We start from the raw sequence: 17,165 nt of genomic DNA on the forward strand, positions 1-17,165 counted from the left end.
ACCCTAAGCAACTCAGCAAGACACTACCTCAAAAATTTAAAAAAAGGACTGGGATATCTTTCAGTGGTTCAGATCACCTGGGTTCAGTTCCTGGTATAAAAATAAATAAATAGGATTAAGAATGTTCTGATGGAAAAGGAGCAGTTAAAAAAATATATACATACATATATAAGTTACATTCATATTGTTCTTAATTACTTTCTTAATAGTCTAGAATTCATGATTATTTATGGAACTAATTGTAGGAAATGTATAATCTGAAATGATATCATCTAAAGAAATTTTATTTTAATTTAATTTTGGACCCTGAAATTTAACATTTTTTGTATAAAGAAAAGTATTTCCAAATTATTATGTTGTGTTTCCTCTATCTGGAGCTGTTGTGTGTCATAACAACAAAAGTATATTCTCTGATAATTGTTCCTGCTGCAATTAGTCAAGAAAAATTATGCTATATGACACTTTTTTGTGCTCCTGAATCTGCTAATAATATTTTTTTTCTGTCCATCTTGCTAATTTTAGTTAAAATTATAGTCATGGGACAAACTGTTTACTTTCAGGTATCAAATTATGGATAAATCTTATGTTTCTTCCTTGCATTTGTAAAGTACAAAGTATGTGACATAGGAATTCTTAATTCATTAATTGCCTTTCAGAAATATAATTAGTATCTATTATAGAAAAGTCTTCATATAGGGGCCCAGAGAAATACAAAGGACCAAGAGTCATAGCTCTTTCTGTTTTTGTTTATTATTCTTGAAAATAAGCAAAGAATCACAGTCATACATATTTAATGTCACATATTTCTATTATTGATTAAATAAACATTTTATTCTCTCTTCTTTAATAGTGGATGAAAATTCTACAACTGACCCTTCAAACATGTAGAATTTTATATATTTTAAAAGATACTATGGTAACTCATTAGAGAATGTAGATAAAAGGAATAACAATGTTTTGAGTGTTCTAGTCTGGGATGGACAATTGTTCCTAACACTTGTTTATTAAAGTCATCATGGTGACTTTGAAAGTGCTTGTGCTATGATAATCTGTTATTTACTAATTAAGCAGCTATCATTAATAGAAGTTGACCCTTTGTCCCATGTTCCATAATTAATAAGTGTCAGGCCTGCACTTAGACTGTAAGCTTGCCTGACTGAAAACTCCATTATATTTCTCCACTGTATAGGTCAATGCCAGTGCAGAACTAGAATCAAGATGCAGATCTATATCATCAATTCAGAAAGGCAAAATCAGTTGTACATTAATTCTGATTCATTATTTATCTGAGCATCCTTTTTATAGAGTTTTAGGAAAAATCTCAGAGAGCTGTTCTCACATGTTTTCTTCATAAACAAGATCAGGCTAGTTCTGTAGAGGAATTATTTTACTTGAAGTCAAGAATACCTTTGTTTAGACCATGTTATATTAGATACATTAACCCTCTCTATAGAGATATATCTACTTTGCAAATTTCCAGTTTGGTTTCCTTTAATACCCTGCCCATATATTGTTTCTATTTATAAGAGTTATATTTCCCTTCAGAATACTATTTTTATTTAGTTTTATGAAAAAATTTTTCCTTTATACAATTTTTTATTTTTCTATGATCAAAATCTTTTCTTGGGGTGATCCAAGATGGTGGACTAGAGGGTGACTGCATCTCCAGTCGCTCCAGAACCCAGGATTCAAGAAGGGGAGGCATTGAGGACTTGGGCTAAAATAGAGCCTCGGGGTGAGTCTCCCCTACCCGGTGAAGTGCTGCCCAAGCGGCAGGCCCAGATTCAGGTGGCTCATTAGAGTAAGGCAGAGCATCTAGAGTCCTCACCAGGCAGCCCTGCGCACTCCACGGTGGGCTCCTCCCAAAGGGCCAGATTCTCCAGCATTTTGGAGCAGGCCCCCCAGTGAGAGCCTTTCTGCACAGAACCAAGCTTCAAGTCCCTGAACCAGGGTGGTGAGTTCCTGTCCGCAGGGTGCTTCAGGGACCAGGACAGGGCAGCCAGGGACGTCCCCAAGGAGCCTGAAGCCCAGCCCCCTCCAGTGGGAAGTGCCATTCCAGGCTAGCTTCTCAGAGCAGGCCCCGCAGTGAGAGCCTTTCCACACAGAGCCAGCTCCAAGTCCTGGAACCAGTAGCGGGCTAGGGACAGGTTTCCTTGGAAGCAATGCATTATCAAGTTACTCCAAGACTTCAGGCTAATGAAGGCAGGAAGGTGATACACTGGAAATCTACAGGGACACTATAAGCCATAGAAGAATTCTGCAATATCACAAAGTCCCACTGACGTCTGAAGAATATGAGAAAACAAGGGAAGAAGATGTCCCAAACAAACCTAGATACTATATCAAAAAAACCCAATGACAGCACAGCAGAAGAAATGTCAGAACGGGAGTTCAGAATTACATAATTAAAACAATCAGGGAAGCAAACGAGGAGAAGAAAGAGCAAATGTAGGCATTGAAGGAGGAGATGAAAGAGCAAATGCAGGCATTAAATGATCATACCAATCAACAGTTAAAGGAGCAAACACAAGAAGCAAGAGATCATTTCAATAAAGAGTTAGAGATATTGAAAAAAAAAACAGAAATCCTTGAAATGAAGGAAGCAATAAACCATGTTAAAAACTCCATAGAAAGCATAACCAATAGGATAGAACACCTGGAAGAAAGAACCTCAGATAGGGAAGACAGAATATTTAATCTTGAAAACAAAGTTGACCAAACAGAAAAGATGGTAAGAAATCATGAATAGAATGTACAAGAATTATGGGATATCATGAAAAGGCCAAATTTAAGAACTATTGGGATTGAGGAAGGCTTAGAGAAAAAAACCAAAGGAATGAACAATCTATTCAATGAAATAATATCAGAAAATTTCCCAAATCTGAAGAATGAAATGGAAAACCAAGTACAAGAGGCTTAGAGGACTCCAATATACAAAATTACAACAGACCCACACCAAGGCACATTATTATGACAATACCTAACATACAAAATAAAGGCAGAATTTTAAAGGCCGCGAGAGAAAAGAAACAAATTACATTCAGGGGGGAACCAATAAGAATATCAGCAGATTTTTCAATCCAGACCCTAAAAGTTAGAAGGGTCTGGAACAACATTTACCAAGCCCTGAAAGAAAATGGATGTCAACCAAGAATCTTATACCCAGCAAACTTACTTTCAGATTTGATGATAAAATAAGATCCTTCCATGATAAACAAAAGCTAAAGGAATTTACAAAAAGAAAGCCAGCATTGCAGAACATTCTCAGCAAAATATTCCATGAGGAAGAGATGAAAAGCAAAGATGCAAATCAGCAATGGGAGGAACTAGCCTAAAGGAATAGCCAAATAAAGGGGAAAACAAGTCATGTCAAAAAACAAAAATGAGTCAAATGACTGGGAATACAAATCATATCACAATAATAACCCTGAATGTTAATGGCCTGAACTCATCAATCAAAAAACATAGACTGGCAGAATGGATTAAAAAGAAAAATCCAACAATTTGCTGCCAGCAAGAGACTCATCTCATAGAAAGAGATAACCATAGACTAAAGGTGAAAGGATGGGAAAAAACATACCCTGCACGCGGACACAGCATAAAAGCTGGAGTATCCATCCTCATTTCAGATAATGTGGACTTCAAGCCAAAACTATTCAGAAGGGAAAAAGAAGGACATTACATACTGCTTAAGGGAAGCATAAATCAGCAACACATAGCAATCATAAATATCTATGCCCCAAACATTGGCTCATCCATGTACGTCAAACAAATCCTTCTCAATTCCAGAAATCACATAGACCACAACACAGTAATACTAGGCAGTTTTAACACTCCTCTCTCACTGCTGGAGAGATCGTCCATACAAAAATTGCATAAAGAAACCATAGATCTCAATAACACAATCAAAAATTTAGAATTCACCGACATATATAGAATATACCTTCCAACAAAGAATGAATACACTTTCTTCTCAGCAGCATATGGATCCTTCTCTAAAATAGACCATGTCTTATGCCACAAAGCTAGTGTTAGCAAATACAAGAAGATAGAGATACTACCTTGTACTCTATCAGATCATAATGGATTGAAATTAGAAATAAATGACCGAATAAAAAACAGAAACTTCTCCAATGCCTGGAGATTAAATAATACACTATTATATGATGAATGGATAACAGAAGACATCAGGAGGGAAATAAAAAAATTATAGAAGTAAATGAGAACAAAGACACACCATATCAAAATCTCTGGGACATTATGAAAGCAGTACTTAGAGAAAGATTTACTTCATGGGGTGCATTCAGCAAAAGAAGTAGAAATCAACAAATAAACGACTTTACACTACAGCTCAAAGCCCTAGAAAAAGAAGAGCAGACCAACACCCAAAGTAGTAGAAGACAGGAAATAGTTCAAATCAGAGACGAAATCAACAAAATTGAAACAAAAGAAACAATCAGAAAAACTAACAAAATAAATAGTTGGTTCTTTGAAAAAATAAACAAAATTGATAAACACTTAGGCATACTAACAAAGAGAAAGAGGGAGCAAACTAAAATTACTACAATTCAGAATGAACAAGGAAATATCACAACAGACAGGAGTGAAATACGAAACATAATTGCAGGCTATTTTGAAAATCTATACTCCAACAGAACAGAAAACCTCGAAGACATAAACAAGTTTCTAGAGACATATGAATTACCTAAACTGAATGAGGAGGACATACACAACTTAAATAAATCAATTTCAAGCAATGAAATAAAAGAGGTCATCAAAAGCCAAAAGGCCAGGACCAGATGGGTTCTCAACCAAGTGCTACAAAACCTTTCAAGAAGAGCTCATTCCAATACTTCTTAAAGTATTACATAAAATAGAAAAGGAGGGAACCCTCCCAAACTCATTCGATGAAGCCAATATCACCCTGATACCTAAACCTGACAAAGACACATCAAGGAAAGAATATTTCACACCAATATCCTTAATGAACATTGATGCAAAAATTCTCAACAAAATTTTAGCAAATCGCATACAAAAATATATTAAAAAGATAGTGCACCATGATCAAGTGGGTTTTATCCCAGGGATGCAAGTTTTATTCAACATCCGGAAATCAATAAATGTCATTCACCATATCAACCGACTAAAAGTTAAGAATCACATGATTATTTCGATAGATGCAGAAAAAGCATTTGATTAAATACAGCAACCCTTCATGCTCAAAACTCTAGAGAAAACTGGGGAAGTGGGAACATTCCTTAACATTGTAAAGGCCCTCTATGCTAAGCCCATGGCCAATATCATTCTAAATGGTGAAAAACTGAAAGCATTCCCCCTACAAAGTCGAACAAGACAAGGAAGCCCTCTTTCACCACTTCTATTCAATATCATTTTTGAGACTCTAGCCAGAGCTATTAAAAAACCAAAGAAATTAAAGTGATACAAAATGGAAGCAAAGAACTCAAAATATCCCTGTTCACTGATGACATGATTATATATTTAGAGGAACCTGGAAATTCCACCAGAAAACTCTTAGAACACATAACTGAATTCAGTAAAGTAGGAGGTTACAAGATCAATGCTCATAAATCCAATGCATTTTTATACATAAGTGATGAATCTTCAGAAAGAGAAATTAGGAAAATTACCCCATTCACAATAGCATCAAAAAAAATAAAATACTTGGGAATCAATCTCACAAAAGAGGTGAAAATCCTCTACAATGAGAACTACAGAACACTAAAGAAAGAAATTAATGAAAACCTTAGAAGATGGAAAGATCTCCCATGTTCTTGGATAGGCAGAATTAATATTGTCAAAATGGCCATACTACGAAAAGTGCTATACAGATTCAATGCAATTCCAAATAAAATCCCAATGATGTACCTTACAGAAATAGAGCAAGCAATTATGAAATTCATCTGGAAAAATAAGAAACCCAGAAGATCTAAAGCAATCCTCAGTAGAAAGAGCGAAGCAGAGGGTATCGCAATACCAGATCTTCAACTCTATTACAAAGCAATAGTAACAACAATGGCACGGTATTGGTACCAAAATAGACAGGTAGATCAATGGTACAGAATAGAGGACATGGACACAAACCCAAATAAATGCAATTTTCTCATACTAGACAAAGGTGCCAAAAATATGCAATGGAGAAAAGATAGCCTCTTCAACAAATGGTGCTGGGAAAACTGGAAATCCATATGCAACAGAATGAACCTAAATCCCTATCTCTCACCCTGCACAAAACTCAACTCACAATTGATCAGGAACCTCAGAATCAGACCAGAGATCCTGCATCTTATAGAAGAAAAAGTAGGTCCAAACCTTCAACTTGTTGGCTTAGGATCAGACTTCCTTAACAGGACTCCCATAGCCCAAGAAATAAAAGCTAGAATCAACCACTGGAATAGATTCAAACTAAACAGCTTTCTCTCAGCAAAGGAAACTATCAGTAATGTGAAGAGAAAGCCTACAGAGTGGTAGAATATCTTTGCCACTCATACTTCAGATAGAGTACTAATTTCCAGAATCTATAAAGAACTCAAAAAATTCTACACCAAGAATACAAATAATCCAATCAACAAATGGCCTAAGGAAATGAACAGACACTTCACAGAAGATGTACAAGCAATCAACAGATATATGAAAAAATGTTCAACATCTCTAGTAATAAATGAAATGCAAATCAAAACTACCCTAAGATTTCATCTCACCCCAATTAGAATGGCGATTATCAAGTACACAAGAAACAATAGGTGTTGGCGAGGATTTGGGGAAAAAGGTACACTCATATATTGCTGATGGGGTTGCAAATTAGTGCAGCCACTCTGGAAAGCAGTATGGAGATTCCTCAGAGTGCTTGGAATGGAACCACCATTTGACCCAGCTATCCCCCTCTTTGGCCTATACCCAAATACTTAAAATCAGCATACTACAGAGATACAGCCACATCAATGTTCATAGCTGCTCAATTCACTATAGCCAGATTGTGGAACCAACCTAGATGCCCTTCAGTTGACGAATGGATAAGGGAACTGTGGCATATATATATATATATATATATATATATATATATATATATATGCCATATTCAGATATTCAGGACATAGAATATGGGATGCTCTCTAGAAAGGCATACTAAAATAGAATTTGAAAGAATTTCTGATAGTCCCATTATATGTGTATATATAATGGAATATTACTCCACCATGAAGAATGATAATATTATGGCATTTGCAAGCAAATGGATGAAATTGGAGGATATCATGCTAAGTGAGATAAGCCAATCTCAAAAAACTAAAAGACAAATGATCTCACTGATAAGCCCATGAGGACATATAAGGGGTGTAGCAGGGGTTAGCATTAGGGTTAGGTTTAGGTTTAGGATTAGGGATAAGGAGGGTGGTAAGAATTGAGGAAGGAAGGAATGTATAGAGGGATAAGAGGGGTGGGAGGGTTGGGTGGGAAGGGAAAAAAGCAACAGAATGAATCAAACAACATTGCCCTATGTAAATTTATGATTTTTAATTAAAATTTTAAAAAAAGAAAATAATCTTTTCTTGAATTTTTATGTTTACATTCTCTTGTGCTCTCTTGCTGTTTCTTTTTTATTCTGTCAATTGAATATTCTTTTCTTCTATTGACTGAATCAGAAGCTCAGCAAATTTCACATTTTTAAGAAATTTTAATGACATCAATGTACCCACTCATACTTCAATATGTGTTTGACATGCTGGCCAAATGATGGTCATGATGGTGAACCTGAATTATAGACATTAAAGGGAATTTTCTGAGTTTTGAAAGGGGTAGCAATGAGAATTGAACTGAGGCTCCTCAATTCTAAACTCAGTGCTTCTCCTGATTATCACTGTGTAGTGACTGTGTTTACCACAGACATAACAGGGTAGGAGTGACTGTGGAAATCAACTGAAGTGGGTATAATGAGATTACTAAGTGAGCCCAGCAGTAGAGTATCAGAGCAAAACTAACCAAGGGAAGGGCAAGACTGAGGAGGAACATCACTGCATTGGACATAAATAAGGGTTATATAAAATAGACCAAAAACCTTGGGGTTTATGACCAGTTTGATTAACACAAAACAGATATTCAGGACATAGAGTATGGGATGTTCTCTAGAAAGGCATATTAAAATAGAATTTGAAAGAATTTCTGATAGTCCCATTATACTCTTATTTTTAATTGGAATAAGTGACAAATATTCAAGGTTCTGTTGAAAGATATTTAAATAATTTGAGACACTGGGAAAAGTTTCCACAGTTTACAGAGATGTTAGAGTGGCTTTTGAGACTAAAACAGTGGGGACTAAAATCTGTTGAATACATGGATCTATGGTCTCTATCAGGTGTCCATTCTCCTCCACTTCTTTTCCCAACTCACTGATGTCCTTCCCATGTATATGTGTGGTAGATCATGGTAGATCATGGAGATAACTGATTTGCAAGTCATTGAAGAGCTTCAATTCAGTAGTTGGTAATGTATTTCTGCTAAGACCTGTGACTGAAACCCAATTTAGCTTATTTTCCAGAATCAGAAACAAAAACAGAAAGAGCTCTGCCTCTTGGTCCTTTGAGTATAACCTACTTTCAGGAACATGCATCTTCACAGGATGTAGATTTCATGATAGAAAGTTCCACTGAATTCTGAAAATGAGAGACTGGGGAGTTGTATACCAGAGGAAGAATGACATTTCAATAATATTTAGGGAAACACAGGCACAATTACCAGTATTCTGCTTTTGTAGCAATCTTTTCTCTTGAGTATCTGATTGCCTGTAAATGTAAGTGCTTGCTAGTTCATGTGTATCTGAATAAAGTGAGACCTACACTCACTATTTTATGATTTATAATATTTCAGTGTGCCTGACAATAGTATTCTCAATAACAAAATATACTTGAACATTCAGTGTTTACAATTTTTTTTAAGGTTTCATGAAACTCAGTATACTCTTTGTGGCTAAAGGGAAGCAATAGGTTTATATATTTTTCTATTTTGATGGGTCCTGGAGATTGAACTCAGGTGCACTCACACACTGAGCCACATCCCCAGTCTTATTTTATATTTTATTTAGAGACAGCATCTCCCTGAGTTGCTTAGGACCTTGCTTGTTGTGAGTTATTTTTGTTTTTGTTTTGTTTTTGTTTTTCCTTTCTTTTTTTGTACTGAGGACTAAACCCAGGGATGCTTAACCACTGAGACTTATCCTAAGCCCTTTTGTCTTATGCTCTGTTTTGAGACAGGGCATTATCAAGTTGTAGAGGGCCTCACTAATTTGCTGAGACTGGCTTTGAACTTAAAATTCTCCTGCCTCAATCTCCCAATTTGCTGGGATTACAGGCAGGCATCACCACACCCTGCAAAAGGGTATTTTCTGTAGGTGATATCCATGCTGAAGAACCGTACTACAATTTTCAAGCTGGCTTACTTAGTCTTTGATCCATGAATAACCAAGAGAGAAGGCAGTCTGCATCTTGCTACCTTGTCTTGGGTTATCAAAGATCTGTTCCACTTCAGGTAAAAAGAAAATATTATGACAGCAATAAATTGGAATTCAAGTTCAGTCTTCAAGACAGGCAGTTTCTAAGAATAGACTGTTCTCAAGTTCTGCCAATATAGTGGCTTTCAGTCTGAAATACAATTAAGAGTGTGTTCATTGAGAGGCTGGGTTGTGGCTCATTGTAGAGCACTTGCCTTACATGTGAGGCACTCAACACCACATATAGATAAATAAATTAATTAATTAAACAAAATGGGTATGTTCATTGACTATTTCATAGTTTGAAAAAGTTGAGGCAGAATTTTATAAAACAGCTTATATTTTAATCAAATCAGTCAAGAAATAGCATTTCATATAGGTGAATCCAAATTTTCACCATAGTTTATTGAGAAAACCTACCTACCCATTTTATTATATGTTTTTGCTCTAAAGTCATTCCACTGAAACTGATCCTGATGGTGCCTGTCTTATATTGGATGAGCTCTACTATCAATCTCATTTAAAAGTAAAGTGATCTTTTGTGCAATTAATTTTCTTGCTCTTAATGTTGAATTTTGAGGTGTTAATACTTAAAACTTAGCAATGTTTCCCTGATATATTTTTGTAAATTCACTCAGGAAAAAAAAATATGAAGAAAATTGCATTGATATTTTTAAACATGTATAAATGTCAGTGTTCCATTGAGTAGTTTAGTGTAGGGGGTCTGGAAGAAACATTGGGCTGGAAAATACATATGACAGTAAAAGTGTATTAGGAGTGAATTTCTCAATTCAGAAGAAATAGGAAATTTGGTCAAGGATTTTTTGTTAGGTTTACATTAGTGTGAAATTTAAATCATACATGATTTTTAACACTCATGCTCAAGTTATTTTTTGTAGAATCATGGGATTTCCCTCATGCCTTTAATTTGAAATAAGTAAAGCACATTGCTTGCAGGTTTTTTTTTTTTTTTATTGGACCTTTTATATTTTACTACATACTTTTGTAGGAGAACTTTTTCATTATTTCTATTCTTGGCTCCATTTTTACACTAAAATAATGTTAGAAATTATGGAAATATAGAAATTTAGAATATGTATATTCATTTATATTAGTTTATGGGTTAGGGTCTGCAGTTATAGCTCAGTAGTACAGTGCTTGCCTAGTCTGTATGAGGCACTGTGTTCAATCATCACCATCACATAAAAATAAGTAAATAATAAAGGTATGAAAATACGATGAAATTATAAAATATTTGCATTTAAATGGAATTTCACCATTCTTTTGGCTCTTCCACTAAGAGTATATTTAAAACTCTTAATTTAATTGAAGATAGATGTCATGTGCAAAATAATAACCACTTCTAGAAGTAGAGACTCTCAATAACCATATGATGATGTTAGTTTCATAATTTTTTTGTATCAGAGTGTCTGAAAATATCCAAGCCCTTATATCACATTCTGAGATCCCAAATTTTAAAACTTATTTGCTTAGTTATGTAACTATTCACTTTATAGCTTTTGATTTTTAATGAGCTTTTCAAAGTTAATAAATATATTTGCATATTTTCTCGAGCAGCTACAATAAGGTTTCAAATGTAAAATACTTCTTAATTTTTGAAAATGAATAAATTTGTAGAAAGATTGCTATATAATGAAGTGTTCTAAATAACATACATGAAATGACTGTTAACTCTACTGAATTCTAAAAATTATTCTTTAAGTTTGTATTCACACTTGATTTCTGGGATATATAAATTCAGATGGGTTTTCTTGAATTGGTGCCATAAAAAGCAGCAAATAGGTTAGAGAAATGTCATAAATATGAAAGTAGGAACCAGAATATCCTCTAAGCATCCTCTAATCATGACGCATATATTTGTACTTAAAATGAAGATTTGCTTATTTTTTTAAATGATTTACTCCAAGACTCAGTATTTCCTTGCAGAAAACATCTCTCCAATGTCTGTTCTTTGAGCCATTTCTGTCACCATTCTTTGGTAATTTAGTAAATCTTTTCTTTTAGTAACTGTGTGTGGTTTCCATTCACTGCCCCCACAAGATTGTGGCATTCTTCTTTTTCTTGGAAAGATCAACATTTATATTTACATTTATTGTTAGCTATTTGACACGCAGGATGGACAGAGCTTATACTCTTTGTGATTCCAATGAATTTTATTTATAAGGTACTCTTGAAGCTCAGGTCTCTTGTTTTCACCTCATGAGATAATTTGTAGGAATAAAGTCACAAAAGCTCATTCAAACTATCACATTTAAATTTCTAATTTTTTTAAAACCACTCTAAACTACAGATGACTATAATTTATCCTAGGTAATTTGGATTAATAAAATAGTTTTATGAATGTCAGTATTTGTGAAATTATCTTGGAGGTAAGGGGAGTAATATTTCAGCTCTCTCTTATCTCTAATCATTCCCACCCACATGAGAAGACATAGCTTAGTAAGTTGAAGAATTGAAGTTTGGTTTTATATTGGAATGACTCAGAAATGTGTTCCCTTTATTTATTTTTGTACCCCACAGTAAAGGAAACTATTATGATAACTTTTCATATTTAGTTCATTTACCTCTAAATATTTTTTTTCTTCTTAGAATATCCCTGAAGAAGAAGGAAAATCACATCAAGCTTCTAATGAATCAAGAAAAGAAGGTAAATTATTTGAAGAATACCTATTGCTGAACTGCTCATTGATTTGAAATTATGGAGAATGTTCATATACTATCTACTTTGTTTTTATTTTTATAGGAGCAAACACTGACACTAGGGAACCAGAAGTCAGAACATTACCTGACAACTAATGCTGATCATAAAAGAAAAAGATGGTTGAAACCACTCTTGTGGAATGTTGCAGCATAAAAAACAATCCACATTTTTTCTTCACATTAGTTGACCCAAAGTTAAAATTAAAAAAAAAAAAATTCTCTATTGTTTTTACATGACATCTCTCATATGCAAATAATGATGCTGAACAACCTAAATTTAAGTTTAACACCACAGGATCCTAATAACAAGGATAGTAACAGTTGTGGTTTATGCATAGAATCAACATTTGTAGAATATGGTGGGAGTAGTCAATTCTGTAGTAAGTCATTATATAACAAAATAATCAGAATGCAATTCTAAAGTACAGCTTGATTAATATAATTAGGAAGAATTCATTTATAAAGGGAAAGTTATACCTGGTCTTCGGTATGTTATGGTATGTTTCTTCTCTTTCTAGTTCCTCAGGGCTTTGTAATGAAGGGCCGTTGAGTATTTTCAAGGACGTTTCCTGCATCTATTGAAATTATCTTATAATTTTGTCCTTGATTCTTTATCTGGTGTATTAGTTTTATTAGTTTTCATATATTAAACCATTCTTGCATCCCTTGAATGAAACCAGCTAGCTAATGGTGTATGGTGTGTGTGTGTGTGTGTGTGTGTGTGAACCCAGAGACTTAACCAAGGTGTACTCTACAACTGGCCACAACTTCAGCTCCTTTTGTTGTACATTTTGAGAGCCCAGGTCTCTAAATTGCCCAGGTTGACTGAAACTACAAATCACCTGAAACAACCTCCTGAATTTCTGGGAATGCAAATATACACCACTTTGTCCAGCAGTGTTTGTAATGTGATGTTGAGTATAATTTGCAAGTATTTTATAAAGATTTTTGACTGCCATCCTCAAGGATATTGGCCTGTAGTTTTTTTGTCCTTGTTGTGTCCTTATTTTTCTTTTCAATCAGGGTAACACTGACTTTGTAGAATTACTTTGGAAGTGTCTTTCCTTCTCTTTTACACATAATGGTGGGGCAATGGTATCAGTTCTTCTTTGAATATCTGATAAAATTCAGCCCTGTGTTCACCTCTGGTCCTGGAGGCTTTTTATTACTGCTTCAATATAATTGCCTGTTATTATGTTGGATTATTGCATTTTTTGATTTATATTTGAGTTGTTTAGATTCATATCTACTACTTCATACATATATTCTAGGATTTCCATTTTTTACCATGTCAGTCTTCATAAAGTTTTTCTAGGTGTTCCTGTTTATTTAAAAATAAGTTTTCCAGATAATACCTAGTAGTGTTCTAGATTTCAGTGATGTCTATTTTAATACTTCTCTTTTGGTTTCTAGGTTTATTTATTTGTTTCTTCTATCACTTTCCTTTCATTACCTTGGTTAGGGGCTTATCAATTTTGATTCCCTGTTTAAGAACAATCTCTATTCCTTTATTATGTTGTATTTTTCCTTTATTTTCTATTTTATAGTTTAAACTCTGATAATTAGTATTTCTTTTATTCTACTTGTTTAAATTGATTTATTGTTGTTTTTCTATTACCTTGGGTTGCAACATTAGTTTTTTTCATTTGAAATCTCTCAGATTTTTAAATGTATAGAGTCATTTTTATGAAGTTTCCTCTTACAACTGATTTTGCTACATCAGGGGAGAGAGATGGGAAGAAAAGAGAACGGGAATACTTTGCAAATTTATGTATATGTTATAAAGAATCCCACTGTTATATATGAAAATGCTTCAATAAAAGAAAATAAAACATTGGAATAAAATAACTGTTTTTTATTGTATCCCATAGATTCTGGGATGCTGTATCTCTATTCTCATTTTGTTCTGAGGTTTTTAAAAATTTACCCCAACTTCATCAGTGATCCATTGAACATGCAAATGTATTGTTCATTCTCCAAGTGTTCAGACATATTTGTAGATGTTTATTGTGATTTATTATTTTTCTTAGTTCTTTATTTTTTTAATTTATTTTTATTGTACACAAATTAGATACATACTGTTTCTTTGAACATGAGTAGAGGCTTACCATTTGTGTAGTCATACTTTTACATAGGATAATAGTGTTTGATTCATTCTGTTATTTTTTCCTTTCCTCACCCCTCCCACCCCTCTTTTCCCTCTATACAGTTCCTCTTTCCTCCATTCTTACCTTCTTAACACCCCGCACTATGTGTCATCACCCACTGATCAGGGAAATAATTCATCCTTTGGATTTTTGAGATTGGCTTATCTCACTTAGCATGATATTCTCCAAAATGCCATAATTTTATTATTCTTTATGGCTGAGTAATATTCCATTATATATATATATATATATATATATATATTCATTCCATTCTATATATATATATATATCTCACAGTTTCTTTTTCCATTCATCAATTGAAGAACATCTAGGTTGTTTCCACAATCTGGCTTCTGGCTATTGGGAATTCAGCAGCTATGAACATTGATGTGGCTGCTTCTCTGTAGTATGCTGATTATTTTAGGTCCTTTGGGTATAGGCCAAGGAGTGGGATAGCTGGGTCAAATCGTGGTTCTATTCCAAGTTTTCTAAGAAATCTTCAAATTGCTTTCCAAAGAGGCTGCATTAATTTGCAGTCCCACGAGCAAGGTGTGAGTGCAACTTTTCCGCCCACATCCTCACCAACAACTGTTGTTGCTTGTATTCTTGATAATTGCCATTTTAATTGGGGTGAGATGGAATCTTAAGTAGGTTTTGATTTGCATTTCTCTTATTACTAGAGATGTTGAAGTTTTTTTCATATATCTGTTGATTGCTTGTAGATCTTCTGTTAAGTGTCTGTTCATTTCCTTAGCCCATTTGCTGTATGGATTATTTGTATTCTTGGTGTAGAGGTTTTTGAGTTCTTTATAGATTCTGGAAATTAGTGCTGTATCTGAAATATGAGTGTCAAAGATTTTCTCCCATTCTGTAGGCTCTTTCTTTACATTGCTGATAGTCTCCTTTGCTGAAAGAATGCATTTTAGTTTGTATCTATCCTAGTAATTGATTCTTGCTTTTATTTATTGTGCTATGGGAGTCTTGTTGACGAAGACAGATCCTAAGCCGACATGTTGAAGATTTGGACATAATTTTTCTTCTATAATATGCAGGGTCTTTGGTCTGATTCCAAGGTACTTGATCCATTTTGAGTTGAGTTTTGTGCACAGTGAGAGATAGGGGTTTAGTTTCATTCTGCTGCATATGGATTTCCAATTTTCCCAGAACCATTTTTTTGAAGGGGCTATCTTTTCTCCATTGCATATTTTTGGCACCTGTCTAGTATGAGGAAATTTTATTTATTTGAGTTTGTGTCCATGTCCTCTATTCTGCATCATTAATCTAGCTGTCTATTTTGGTACCAAGACCATGCTATTTTTGTTACTATTGCTTTGTAGTTTAATTGAAGTTCTGGTATTATGATACACCCTGCTTCACTTTTCCTATGAAGAATTGCTTTAGCTATTCTGGGTTTCTTATTTTTCCACATGAATTTCATGTTTCCTTGCTCAATTTCTATAAGGTACGTCATTGGGATTTTAATTGGAATTACATTGAATCTGTATAGCACTTTTGGTAGTGTGACCACCTTGACCATATTAATTCTGCCAATCCAAGAACATTGAAGATCTTTCCATCTTCTAAGGTTTTCTTTAATTTCTTTCTATAGTATTCTGCAGTTCTCACTGTAGAGATCTTTCACCTCTTTTCTTGAACTGAATCCCAAGTATTTTATTTTTATTGAGGCTATTGTGAGTGGGGTAGTTTTCCTAATTCCTCTTTCCAAAGATTCATCACTTATGTATAAAAATGCATTAGATTTATGAGCATTGATCTTATATCCTGCTACTTTACTAAATTCACTTATGAGTTCTAAAAGTTTTCTGTTGGAATTTCCTGGTTCCTCTAAGTATATAATCATGTCATCAACAAATAGGGATAGTCTGAGTTCCTCTTTTCCTAGTCATATCCCTTTAATTTCTTTGGTCTGTCTAATTTCTCTGGGTAGAGTTTCAAGGACAGTGTTAAATAGAAGTGGTGAAAGTGGGCATCCCTGCCTTGTTCTAGTTTTTAGGGGGAATGCTTTCAGGTTTTCACCATATAGAATGATCTTAGTCATGGGCTTAGCATAGGTAGCCTTTACAATGTTAAGGAATGTTCCCAGTATCCCTATTTTTTCTAGTGTTTTGAGCATGAAGGGGTCTTGTATTTTATCTAATGATTTCTCTGCATATATTGCAATAATCATGTGATTCTTGACTTTAAGTCTGTTGATATGGTGAATTACATTTATTGATTGCTGGATGTTGAACCAACCCTTGCATCCCTTGGAAAAAACCCACTTGATTGTGGTGCACTATCTTTTCAATATCTTTTTGTATGCAATTTCCTAAAATTTTGTTGAGAATTTTTGTGTCAATATTCATTAAGGATATCGGTCTGAAATTTTCTTTCCTTGATGTGTCTCTGTCTGGTTTACGTATCAGGGTAATATTGGCTTCATAGAATGAGTTTGGGAGGGTTTCCTCCTCTTCTGTTTCATGAAATACTTTGAGAAGTATTGGAATGAGCTCTTCTTTAAAGGTTTTGTAGAACTCGACTCAGAACCCATCTGGTCCTGGACTTTTCTTTGTTGGTAGACTTTTGATGACTTCTTCTATTTCATTACTTCAATTTGGTCTATTTAAATTGTGTATCTCCTCCTGATTCGGTTTAGATAATACATATGTCTCTAGAAATCTATTGATATCTTCAAGAGTTTCTATTTTGTTGGAGTAGAGATTTCAAAATATTTTCTGATTAGATTTTGTATTTCACTCGTGTCTGTCTTGATATTTCTTGTTCATTCTGAATTTCAG

Source organism: Sciurus vulgaris (assembly GCF_902686455.1).
Source record: "Sciurus vulgaris genome assembly, chromosome: 13".
NCBI classification, from domain to species: domain Eukaryota; kingdom Metazoa; phylum Chordata; class Mammalia; order Rodentia; family Sciuridae; genus Sciurus; species Sciurus vulgaris.